Source organism: Bos indicus, chromosome 16 (assembly GCF_029378745.1).
Source record: "Bos indicus isolate NIAB-ARS_2022 breed Sahiwal x Tharparkar chromosome 16, NIAB-ARS_B.indTharparkar_mat_pri_1.0, whole genome shotgun sequence".
NCBI lineage: Eukaryota > Metazoa > Chordata > Mammalia > Artiodactyla > Bovidae > Bos > Bos indicus.
This window is the reverse complement of record NC_091775.1, coordinates 41,954,942-41,967,024: the sequence shown is the minus strand read 5'-3', so window position 1 is coordinate 41,967,024 and position 12,083 is coordinate 41,954,942. Positions and strand designations below refer to the sequence as shown.

The following is a 12,083-nucleotide window of genomic DNA, read 5'->3' as shown; positions in this document are numbered from 1 at the left end:
ATGTGCACTCATGCACACACACACACATACCTGCCAACCTGAAGGCGCAAGAGCTGGCCCCCAAACCAGCACAGCCAGTCAGGAGGAGGAGGAGGGCAAAGCTGTTCCCAGCCCACACTGCCCCGTGACCCTGGCAGGAGGACCCCTACTGCCTCGCTGTGGGTTCACCAGAGAAGTGGCCTGGGGAGGTGATGCAAGGCTGCCCCCTCTGCCAAGTGAGACATGAGGACATGGCATGTGGGAGTCGAGGGTGGCCTGACTCCATGTGGGTGTGTCTGCCTGCCTGCAGGAAGGTCACGCTGCCCTTTGTGGTCACGCTGGCTCCAGCCCCAGCTCCCCATGATGACCTGGGATGGGGCCTGTGAGAGTTCAGGGCATGCTGGACCAGCCAGCTGAGTTTGACACTGTCCCCAGGCCCCTGGGAGAGATCTAAAGGCACCCAGAGACTCTGCTTCCAACCTTGGAAGGACTCTGCATCAGAGAGCCAGCTTCTCACACCCGGGGAAGCGTGAGTAGAAACAGTAGCAAAGGGGCCTCCTTTACTTTCCTGTCCAAGTGGCCTTACATCTTCCAGAAAAGGATACCAAGAAAGTTTGTTGACAACCTGCTGGACCACCGTAAGTGGCTGCTCAGAAGGCTTCTTTGAGGTGCAAACTCCCTGAGAGCAGACAGGTTTCAGTTCAAGCCAGAAAAGTCTATCCTGTCTTTTTTGTTGGTAAGTGTCAGTAAATGACCTGATAAGGTCTGCAGGACTGGTGGCTCAGTGGTAAAGAATCTGCCTGCAATTCAGGGACACAGGTGACTTGGGTTCAATCCCTGGGTGCGGAAGATCCCCTGGAGCAGGAAATGGCAACCCACTCCAGTATTCTTGCTTGGCGAATTCCATGGACAGAGGAGCCAGGTGGGCGACAGTCCATCAGATCGCACAGTTGGACATGACTGAACGACTTAACACGCATGTCAGTAAATGACCTGATAAGGTCTTCAGGACTAGACCTGGGAGGACTGGCTAAGAGATGCCTGGAGCTCCTGGACGTTTGTGCCTGAGATGAAAAACTGAATTGGTTCCTCCTTAAGAAGGAATACTAGACATCCACTCCTGATCCCCTTGCTCCTGGCAGCAGAAGCCCCATGTCCCCCACAGAAGTCCATCTCCACACTTACATGCTGTGGCTTGGTTGTTCCTCTAGCTCAGAGTCACGCCCGAGACCCACAGCTGGCCAACTAGCGATTACACCATTGCCAGTGTCTGCTTCAGCCTAATCCAGCCACAATCAGAGAGACTCAACTCCTGGACCCTGGAAAAGTTGGGAGGAAGATACTGATCTGCTTGCTCCACTGGGAGCTGAGGGGGTTTAAGGCAGCAAGGGGCAGATGTGAGCAGTCCCAGGGTGGGGAGGGCCTGCCTAAGGCGAGACTGAGTCCGGACAACACTGTTTGATCTCCGGGAGCCAGGCTTGTGCTCATGTCCTTTAGACCCATTTAAATTCCCAGCAGCTAAAAGCACACGTTGCATGGACTCTGCTCAGGGCTGTCAATGTGATCTGTTCTGTAAAATGATTAACCGAGAGGCCACAAAACTCACTGGTTCAAGAGCAGACGCCCAGAGTTCAAATCCCACGCGGTCTGTCACAAGCTGTGTGATCTTGCTATGGACCCTCAGAATCTGGACCAGTGAAAAAGATGATAGGGCTTCCCTGTTGGTATAGTGGTTAAGAATCCACCTGCCAACGCAGGGGACATGGGTTCGATCCCGGGTCTGGGAAGATCCCACATGCCTTGGCACAACTAAGTCTGGTGCACCACAACCATTGAGCTCTAGAGCCTAGGAGCTGCAACTTCTGAAGCCTGCGTGCCCTAAAGTCCATGCTCTGTAACAAGAGAAGCCCCTGCTCACTGTAACTAGAGAAAGCCCGTTTGCAGTAACGAAGACCCAGCGCGGCCATAAATAAATAAAAACAAGGGGGATACCAATTGGGAAAAAAAGAAGACAGCACTGCCCACACTAGAGCTCACTGTGAGGAATAAATGACTTTATTACGTGTCAGGTGCTGGCACATAGTAGGTGCTCAGTAGACATGGATTCTAACTCGCTATGATGGATCAGTCATGCTTTCACGCAAGCAACAAAGATTTATGAAGTGCCTGCTGAGTCCCAGATACTGCTGGGTGCTCAGGACACTCAGGGAGTAAGAGGACACATCCCTGGCCTCCCAAGGATCTCACAGCCTTTTGGAGAAGACACATGGCAACAAGCAGCCACAAGCATGGGGAGTTGCCATGGTAACCCATGACTTTGGCCTCACCGCAGCCCAACCCTGACCAATTGAGCTACTTGGACACAGAGGTGAAGATGACTAATGGGGAAGCTGGGTGGCTGTCTGCGGAGTGGGCAGCCAGGACCAGAGCAGAGGCCCGGCCTTTGACCAGCCTCTGTGCCTGGACTGGAGAGGGGCCTGTATTGGACCAGCCCTTGAACACGAGGAAAGGGGCCTCCAGTATGAGGGACGATGCCAGGCTCTGAGCCCTCCCTGAGGAAGAGTGATTCATTCTTACTGACTTCTAGAAAGGGTCAAGAGCTAAAATTCCCAAGGGCTTCTGTGACAGGAGCAAATTTCTCCCTTTCCTGCCGACTCCCAGAACCAGACTGAGTCTGGCCAGCGGGCTCTTTGCCTCTGTGCCCAGCAGAGCACTTGGGCCAACAAGCCAGGGCTGGGGGTGTCCGCTTTCTCTCCGCCCCCATGCCAACCAGAAGGAGCCATCATTTCTTGCAAAACCTCTGGTGCTGAACTAGGAGGTTTACATATATTATTTCACGGAATCTTCATACTTTCGTTTTTCAGATGGGGGAAGCCCAGAGAGATGGTTATTACCCAAGGTCACACAGCAGGTTGCTGGGAGGCTTCCTAGGATTTAAAGGATTAGGAACTGGCTCCCAGCAGCCCTGGCTAGCATCATGAATGGCAAGAGTGCTCTGGCCAGTGGGCTGGTCTCCACAACTTGAAAGACCTCAGCAGCTGTGACACTGTCCACGGGCCAGTCCTTGGCTTTGGGGCTGGAGTGGCCAAGTCGCATTCCCCCAGGCTGGGAGCTGAATGTGGGCTGGGTTCCCTTCGGAGGCTGGCTCAGTCCTGGTGGAGTAATTAGGGCTTCTAGCTCCTGGGTTGCTTAGTGGTGGTGTGGGGGGCCTGGTTGAGGGCTGAGCAGGGCCTGGGGTTCCATATGCCTGGGCGAGAAGAGGGAACCCTCCCTTGAGGGGCAAAGGCACAAGCTAGAAAGGCATGCTTCTTCACCTTGGAGTAAAGAACCCAAAGTTGAGGGCCCAATGAAATGACACATGGCAGATTCCCATTATACTGGAGTGGGTAGCTGTTCCCTACTCCAGGGGATCTTCCCAACCCAGGGATTGAACCCAGGTCTCCCACATTGTGGGTGGATTCTTTACCATCTGAGCCACCAGGGAAGCCCAAGAATACTGGAGTGGGTAGCCTATCCCTTCTCTAGCCAATCTTCCCAACTCAGGAATTGAACTGGGGTCTCCTGCATTGCAGGCATATTCTTTACCAGCTGAGCTTCCAATGAAGCTCCAAGTAAGGAGCAGCTAAGAGAAAAGACCCTGATGCTTGGAAAGATTGAAGGCAAAAGGAGAAGGGAGAGGCAGAGGATGAGATGATTAGATAGCATCACCGACTCAATGGACATGAATCTGAGCAAACCCCGGGAGACAGTGAAGGACAGGGGAGCCTGGCGTGCTGTAGTCCATGGGGGTGCAGAGTCAGGCAGGACTTAGCGACTGAACAACAAGAGAAGTGTGTCCTAAGTAACTTCCCGGAATAGTTCCTTTCAAGCCTTATGTTTTCCTTCTAAGTAATGGCATCCTTTCAAAATACACACAAAAATCTCACACAGAATTCTAAGCTACAAGACCTAAGGAAGCTGAGTGAGTTAAACGGAGATGAGGACCCCTGGGAACCCCATCTGCTCCACCTCCCATGGGGTCCCACCTTCTTGGAATCCCTTGGGTGCTTTGGAACCCAGTTTGAAAACTCGGTCCTAAAACCTCAACTGGTGTTGGGGTCTGCCTTGAGGCTGCTGGGGTTCAGATGGCCCAGAGCTCTATAGAAGACTGAAATGCAGACAGGTATCTGTAAGCACTTCCCAGGAGTATGTTTCAATGTGGACAAAATAATCATATGGTTCATTGCTCAAAGTGCTTTCTTAGCCCCTTCCTTGAAAGGCTACTGAAAAGGGGTTTCAAGATCGACTTCCCCAAAACAGGATGTGGCCAACACAGTCAGGAAAGCTTGAGCCCAGTGACCTTTGCCAGGCTGACTCTTGTTGGCATTAAGTATTACCGGGCCACAGATCTGTATTGTCCACTCTGGCTTGACCTTGGCTTTGGGTTGCAGTACTCCAGAGTCTCCTGCCTCTGACATAGGCTCCAGTTCTGGGCCCTGAATCAGAGCCTCAAGTTGTTGGATGGGTTTTGATTGGATCCAGTCCAGAGGTTCTTAACCTGGTGTCTGGAACAGGCATCAGGGGGACCCAATGATCTCTTAAAAGTATAAAAATTTGTCTCTTTGTGCATTCTTCTTCAGACTGGGTTTATATTACTTTCTCCAGATTCTCAAAGAGCTCCACAACCAGCAAAAGTTTAAGACTTACTGCAAACCCTTTAGTTGCCACCTCCTTCAAGAAGTCTTCTGAGATTTCCTTAATTTACAGTGATCTCTCCCTTCTCTGAATTATCAGAGCTCTAGGTCACTTGGGAGGATCCAGCTGGGTGACCTCGAGTTTAGATGGAAGAAGCCGGCACTCACTCATTCCTCAAAGTTGGCTTCCAGCTAGAGGTGCCACCCTGGCTGTAAATGCATGAAATACAACTGTGCTGCTTTCCTGCTTATCAGTTACGTGTTCAAAGCAAACCCTGATAACCAATGACTACCTTAATACTTTGGCAAGTAACCCACTCATTGTATGCAAATACTGCTGCTCAGTGCTTAAAAAAATGTTTTGGTGAGGTCAAACTTAAGTACATCCTGTTGACTCCTGGACTGCTCATCAATTCTCTTTCCAGAACCCTCTGTGTACTAGGTAGTTCCCATTATTGAACAGCTTGTCTCTTGACCTCTCCATAACCCTGACTGGGGTGGGCTGGGCCAGGCTGATAATATTTGACCCAGAGGGAAAGGGCCTAGTGTTGAAGCTAAAATCCTGGGTTTGAAATCTGCCTTAGGCCAACCATCCAGGGCAACTCACTTCACTTGCTGATGGCCATTGTGGAAAACAGGATGGAGGTTTCCCAAAAAACTAAAAATAGAACTACCCTGCTGCTGCTGCTGCTGCTAAGTCGCTTCAGTCATGTCCGACTCTGTGCGACCCCATAGACGGCAGCCCACCAGGCTCCCCTGTCCCTGGGATTCTCCAGGCAAGAACACTGGAGTGGGTTGCCATTTCCTTCTCCAATGCATGAAAATGAAAAGTGAAAGTCAAGTCGCTCAGTCGTGTCCGACTCTTCGCAACCCCATGGACTGCAGCCGATCAGGCTCCTCTATCCATGGGATTTTCCAGGCAAGAGTACTGGAGTGGGGTGCCCTATCAGTCAGCAATTCCCCTCCTGGGTATATATCTGGGGAAAAAAAATCAAGGACACTAATTCGAAAAGGTACATGCACCCCAATATTCATAACAGTGTTATTTACGATTGCCATGATACAGAAGCAACCTGAGTGTCCATAAACAGAGGAGTGGATGAAGATGTGGTGTATATCTATATCCATATCTACACACACACACACACACACACACACACACACATGCTGGAATATTACTCAGTCATAAAAAAGAATGAAATGTTCTCACTTGGAGGGCATTATGCAAAGTCAAATAAGTCAGAGAAAGACACACACTATATGATATCACTTACATGTGGGATCTAAAAAACACAACAAACTAGTGAATATAACAGCAAAAAGCAGACTCACAGATATAGAGAACAAATGAGTGGTTACCACTGGGTGGGAGCAGCAATATAAGGATGGGGGAGGGGAGGTACACGCTATTGGGTATAAGGCAGGCTCAAGAATGTACTGTATAACACGGGGAATACAGCCAACATTTTGCAGTAATGGTCAATGGAAAGTAACGTTTAAAAAGGATATAAAAATTTAAAAATTATTTTTTAATTGGAAAAAAGAAAAGAAGAAAAGCAGTGGGTTGCTGATCACACCTGCCTCTGGGCCTAGACAGGACAATGAATGTGAAAAAGCCCTGTGGAGTCAATCCTGTAGGCCACCACAGTCACACAGGGTATGCACCAATGTCTCAAGCTGTCTGGGGAGCCCAAGGAAGCCCTCAGCATCCATTTCGGGTCTAAGTTATGACTGATGGCCAGAATGAAGGATGTGAACACAGGCCTGCACCTTCCTACTCCTCCTCTTCTCTCTCCAGCATCCTGGAAAAACCCCACCAAAGGAATGACCCAGCCCCTGAAGGACTCTGCTGAGGTCAGGCTGAGAAGGGCTGTCTTCTTTTAATTTTTGAGCATTGGTCGATTGAAGCTGGTGGCCTCTCTTCCTTGTGGCCCCTGACTCTGTCTGGGTCACTGACATCACTCTAGTAACAATGGTTCACAGAATCAATGGGGTGGAAGGGACCCAGGTGATCATCCAGAACCCAACCTCTCCTGATGCAAGAATCCACAGTTCCCTCACTGCAGCCTGCTGACCCCAGAAAAGCTCCAGAGGGTGGGAAGGTGCTCCCGGGCCCCAGCCTCGTGTGGACCTCCATCCACCTGGAAGGCAGCTGATACTGTCTCCAGCCCCTGAAGCAGTCAACCAAATGCTTCTGGATTGGCCATCCCACCTAAGTCATGGCTTCTGGTCCTTGTCATTTGGAGCCTGCTCCCTGGGTGCCCCCCAGTTGCTCAAGGACCTTCTCAAAGTGTTGACCGATACTGCCTACAATGCTCCTGGGCTCCCTTGACATAGTAGAACTGAAAAGTGTCTCCTTTGCTCAGGGCACCAATACAGTTGCTTTCATTTTCTTTGCAGAGGGAGTTAAATTTCTGTTGCCATTAAAGTCATCTTACTGAAGCTGACTCCTCTTTCCAGAGCATCAGGGGCTTTATTGGAGATGATCATCACACCAGGACGTAAGTGCCACCAGAGAAAACCTTGTTAATGTGGCTCCCTGTGGCAGCCCTAAGCCCAGCTGCCTAAATCGAGGAATGAATTTGACATAGTCACAGTTCCCCAAGAGCCGTGTCACCATTTTTCACCCCAGGCATCCGCAAGCACAGATCATGGCTTGCTGAGCGGAGGTCTCCCCAGCAGACTCTGAGGCCTGGATCCCGGAAGACTCGCACCCATCCCTCCAGAGGTACACCAGCCTACCCAGATCTCCCTTCAGCCCACATACTTCCACTGGACTAAAGATATCAACAGCAGTGTCTTCTCAGATCCAAGCACCAAGCTGAGAGCAGACTCAAGCTTTAGAATGCCCTCAGAAGGGAGCCAGGCAAGTCTGGTCTCAAGTACTTAGAGGAGCCCAAGAAGCACCCCAACCCCTCTCCTGCCCTTGGCCTGCCACCCCCTCCACCCCCCCACCCCACCTCCCTAAGTGACCTGGCCCTAAGTGACTTGGGTTAGATCCTGTCACTTCTACTTCCCTTTGCAGAACAACAGCTCCCAGCTTCACTTGGAGCCAAAGCCAGAGCCGGTTCTAGAGACTGCTGGCCCTACCTGCCCTGCCCTGCTCCCCCAGCTCGCCCCCTGCCCTGCTCCCAGTCTCCTGCCCTGCTCTCCCACCCCACCCCTTCCTGTTCTGCTCCCTGACCCCCCATTACTGGCCCATCCCCTGCCCCCTACACTGCAGCCCTCATTACTCACTCTGCTCCAGCCACAGTGGCCCCCTCCCAGCTCCCCAGATATCCCAGGTACATTTCTTTGTCTGTCTCTTCCCTCTACCTGGAACGCTGCTCCCTCCATTCCCGTCAGGCCTGTCACTGGACCTCATTTGTTTCCTCCTTACTGTGATGTAACGGGCTGTTTTCTGTATCCTGTTTTTATCTGTCTCCCTCACCAAACTGCCGACTCCACTCGGGTGGGGACTGGTGTCTGCTTTGCTCACCGCTGCCATATCTCTATGCCTAGAACAGTGCTGGGCACACATAGGGTGCACCACAGACTTGTGGAATGAATGAACGAGTTCCCACCAACCACTCATTTGTTAAACTATTCTGGTATTTGGCATTTAAAAAAAATTTTGTGAATTTTAATTATAATTTTTTAAAAATTATCTTTGGCTGTGCCGTGTAGCACAGGGGATCTTACGTCCTAGACCAGGTCGTGCACCCTGCAGTGGAAGCACGGAGTCTTAACCACCAGACCACCAGGGAAGTCCCCTAACACTTTCTTTTCGAGAATCCAGAACTTTAATAAGACTTCATGCCTTTTAAGGGACCTCACTCATCTCACGGCAGACAAGTGTGCATTTGGGAACGCTAGTATCTAAACAGATTTGCTTGTCTCCTTTTCATTTGGCTTCAACTCTTTCCCAACCTTCTTGGTTCATCTGAATAATATGTTTCAAATGTCTCCCTTTCAAGCATCGTATATACTTGGGGGTTTTTTTTGAGTGTGTCTTCTAAAGGGAGCAAGGAGAACATCTTACAACATTCTAGGTAAGGTTGTGCTTTGGCCTGAGGATACAGAAGAACAGGTTGGGTCTGGAACCATTCGAGCCCAGGTGCCCATAACTATGTGGGCTTTTGAGAGTGGCAGGTTGGGATGAAGACTCTAGGGACAAGTTGTAGTGAGGACAACAACTGGATCTCTTTCCTTGGGAGAAAGGATGGCTAATGGCTCCCTTCTCATCAATATGGCCAAGATAGTTTTCTCAAAGTGGTAAGGATCGTTTCTCAGCAAATAACAAGATAAAGATGGTACAGAGAAAGTAACTATTTTGATACAGAGACTGGAAGGGCTCTGGGTCGGGGATAAACCAATGGCCAAGGCTCTGAAATGCAGAAAGTTCAGAAGAACTTGGAATCTGCCCAAGAATGAGCAGATGCCCAGGTAGATGGACGATGGACATCCTGACCCAGGGTCAGTATTTCCAGGTTAGGGAGCATGCTCTGATTTTAGGATATACCCTGCAAGTTCCACTTGACGTGTTAATTGGGAAACTCGGGCCTTTCGTTCTCTTGGAAGCCACAAGTTGAAAACACTAACATTTCCTGCAAGAGTTGAAATAAATCACAGAGTCGGCTACCTGGTGGCTGTTAAAGGGGTTTAGAAATGGACGTGAGGCCGTCTACAGACTGAGGGCACATTTTCCAACTCTGAGCTGCTGCTTTTTCATTCAGTGGGATCTGATGCACAGCACAAAAGGCTCAGATCTGCAGTGATGAGGACAAATGTCTTTGGCAGAGAACTTGGCACGAGGTTGCTTTCCTGGGATGGCTGAGCCATATGTGTGTTAGTTTCTCAGTCGTGTCCGACTCTTTGTGATCCCATGGACTGTAGCCTGCCAGGCTCCTCTGTCCATGGGCTTTTCCAGGCAAGGATACCTGAGTGGGTTGCCATTTCCTTCTCCAGGGGATCTTCCCAACCCAGGATGGAACCCAGGTCTCCTGCATTGCAGGCGGATGCTTTACCATCTGAGCTACTAGGGAAGCTACTAACAGGAGCCGTAAGAGAATTTTAGAGCATGCCAGGGTCTTAGGGATCATTGCGTCCCCTTTCATTTTTACAGGTGTGCTTCTTAGCTGCAGCCTGGAGAAGGGAGTGACTTTTTCAGGGTTGTAGCAAAGTCAGGTCTAGAACCCAGGTGAGCCTGGTCACAAGGGGCGTGGTCCCAGATGTGGGCACCTTTGTTCCCCAGGCGAAGTGGGTGGGGCAGTAAAAGGGAGGTGTTTGTCTATTCAGCTGACAGTCCAAATTGTAAAGCCCATTGTTTGAAACCCAAGGACCAGACGCTGCATGCTGAAAGAATTTCCTAGATGCCACAGTTAGGACAGGTAGCCTACTTTCCTGCTCCCAAACTGCATTAGATGAGAACCTGGTACTTTTCCTAGAAATTCTTAGCAAAGGCTGCATTCTGGGTGAGAAGGGGAGAAGTAAACCACTGCTGTTTCCCATGTCACCCTAGCTGTGTGACTTTCATGACATATCAATTGTTTAATGCAGCTACTTTGGCCTGATGACTCTGGATTGCAAGATTACCTGTCTGGACCCTTCTCTCCCCTTTCTCCTTTTTCCTAATCTCATCAGTACTGGCCTAATTCAGAGTGTGAGACACAAATTATTCCTTCCCCTAATCCCTAGTCCATGCAACATTATTTTTCTTTCATTCCCTTCTGCCTCCCATCCCCAGTTTCAGCCAGGTGTACAATCTCTCATCACTGGTTTCTTGCACGTGGGTTACCCTTCCCCCACCTCTGCTGGTTCAAACTCTTGATGTGCTCTAAGCCTCACTCAAATGCCACCTTCTTCAGGAAGCCTTCCATGCACTCTTGTTATAGATGAATGGCTCTGGGTTTCTCTGTGTAGTGTGCTGTACCGTGCTGTGCTGAGTCGTGTCTGTCTCTTGCGACCCCATGGACTGTAGCCGCCAGGCTCCTCTGTCCATGGGATTTCCTAGGCAAGAATACTGGAGTGGGTTGCCATTTCCTCCTCCAGGGCATCTTCTCAACTCCAGGATCGAACCTGCGTCTCCTGTGTCTCCTGCATTGACAGGCAGATTCTTTACCACTGAGCCACCTGGGAAGCCTTCTGTGTAGTGTACCCCCCCAACTTTGTGTCTACCCAGGACCTCAGAATGTGATCTCATTTGGAAATAAAGTCTTCAGAGATGTAATTAGTTAAGGATCCCAAGACAAGGTCATACTGGATTCGAGTGGGCCCAAATCCAATGACTGGTGTTTTTATGAGAAGAGAGGACACACAGACACAGATAGCAGACAGTCACGTGAAGAAGGAGGCAGAGATGGGAGTGATGCTGCCACAAGCCAAGGAATGCCAACCAGGAGCCACCAGGAGTGAGGAGGGAGGGGGAGGGAGGAGGAAGAATTCTCCCCGGAGTCTTTGAATGAGGGGGGCACCACCAAGCCCCAGATTTCAGATTTCTAACCTCCAGATTAGAAATAGAATACACTTCTGTTGCTGCAAGGCACCAACTTGGTGGTCATTTGTTACAGCAGTTACAGGAAACATACGCTATAGCTTGTGCCTTGACAGTTAGCACCTGGCCATGTCTCTGAGCCTTCTTTGCTCTACCCACCCCTCTCCAGGCCCAGTGCTGCACTGAACACTTACAGACACCTCGGGCAGGTTTGTTGGACTAGGTCTCTCTGAGGTGGTCATCAAGGGGTAGTTGGGCCTGGGCCTGGCCCAGTGCCAGGATGGGAAGGATTTGCTGAATGGATGTGATTCACCAGACTAGGTGAAGGGTCTATTCCTAGTGAGCTTCTTTAAGAAAAAGGCTACAGACCCATGGACCATAAATTCAATAACAAAGCAGGTGCAACTCTGAACCAGTCCTCAGACTGGATCTGCAAAACGCGTCCCGGAGTCCTGGCTGGCTCTCTCTTCCATGAAGGGACTGGGTCCCTGCTCAAGGGTTCTGCCATCATGGCCCAGGGCTCTAATCCAGCCACTTGCCTCCTACTGGGCCAGAGGCTGGAACAATCCCTGCAGATACTTCCAAACAGTTCACTTCTGTCCTTCAGGGGGCTGTTGCTAAAACCAGGTCAAAGTCAAAAAGCAGAGGCTAGGTCTACCTCTAGCCTACCCAGACAGAGCCTTGGAGGTGTAGGGCTGAGCCCAAGCTCTGTGAATGCTTCCATGGAAGGAGTTCCAGAAGGACACAGCAAGTATAAAGGGGTTGTAATGGGCAATTACCCAGCTAGAGTCTTTGCCTCGGAGACCTGGGCCATGACTGGCCCTGTCCGGGTGAACCTCGTACAAGGTAGTTAAGCAGAGATATCTCAAGGTGAGGAACTTTCCAACTTTCGTGCCTTTGGGTCTCTTTAAGAAAAACCCTTATTTGGGTCATCTCTGCAGCCTAAGGGCACCACTGCC

The 12,083-nt window shown here is 50.4% G+C and overlaps 1 protein-coding gene and 1 long non-coding RNA gene across 3 annotated transcripts in view; one reads left to right on the top strand and one right to left on the bottom strand.

The window, feature by feature from the left end:
- DHRS3 (dehydrogenase/reductase 3) overlaps positions 1 to 12,083 on the bottom strand; it is a 49,566-nt gene that overhangs the window by 34,435 nt on the left and 3,048 nt on the right. The window lies entirely within an intron of this gene.
- LOC139176384 (uncharacterized) lies at positions 6,888 to 10,860 on the top strand. 2 transcript variants are annotated; one of them, XR_011560801.1, is made up of 3 exons: positions 6,888 to 7,153; positions 7,285 to 7,380; positions 10,683 to 10,860. It is a non-coding gene; the product is annotated as an uncharacterized lncRNA (long non-coding RNA). The 2 variants fall into 2 exon arrangements; XR_011560800.1 differs by having other exon boundaries at positions 6,888 to 7,380.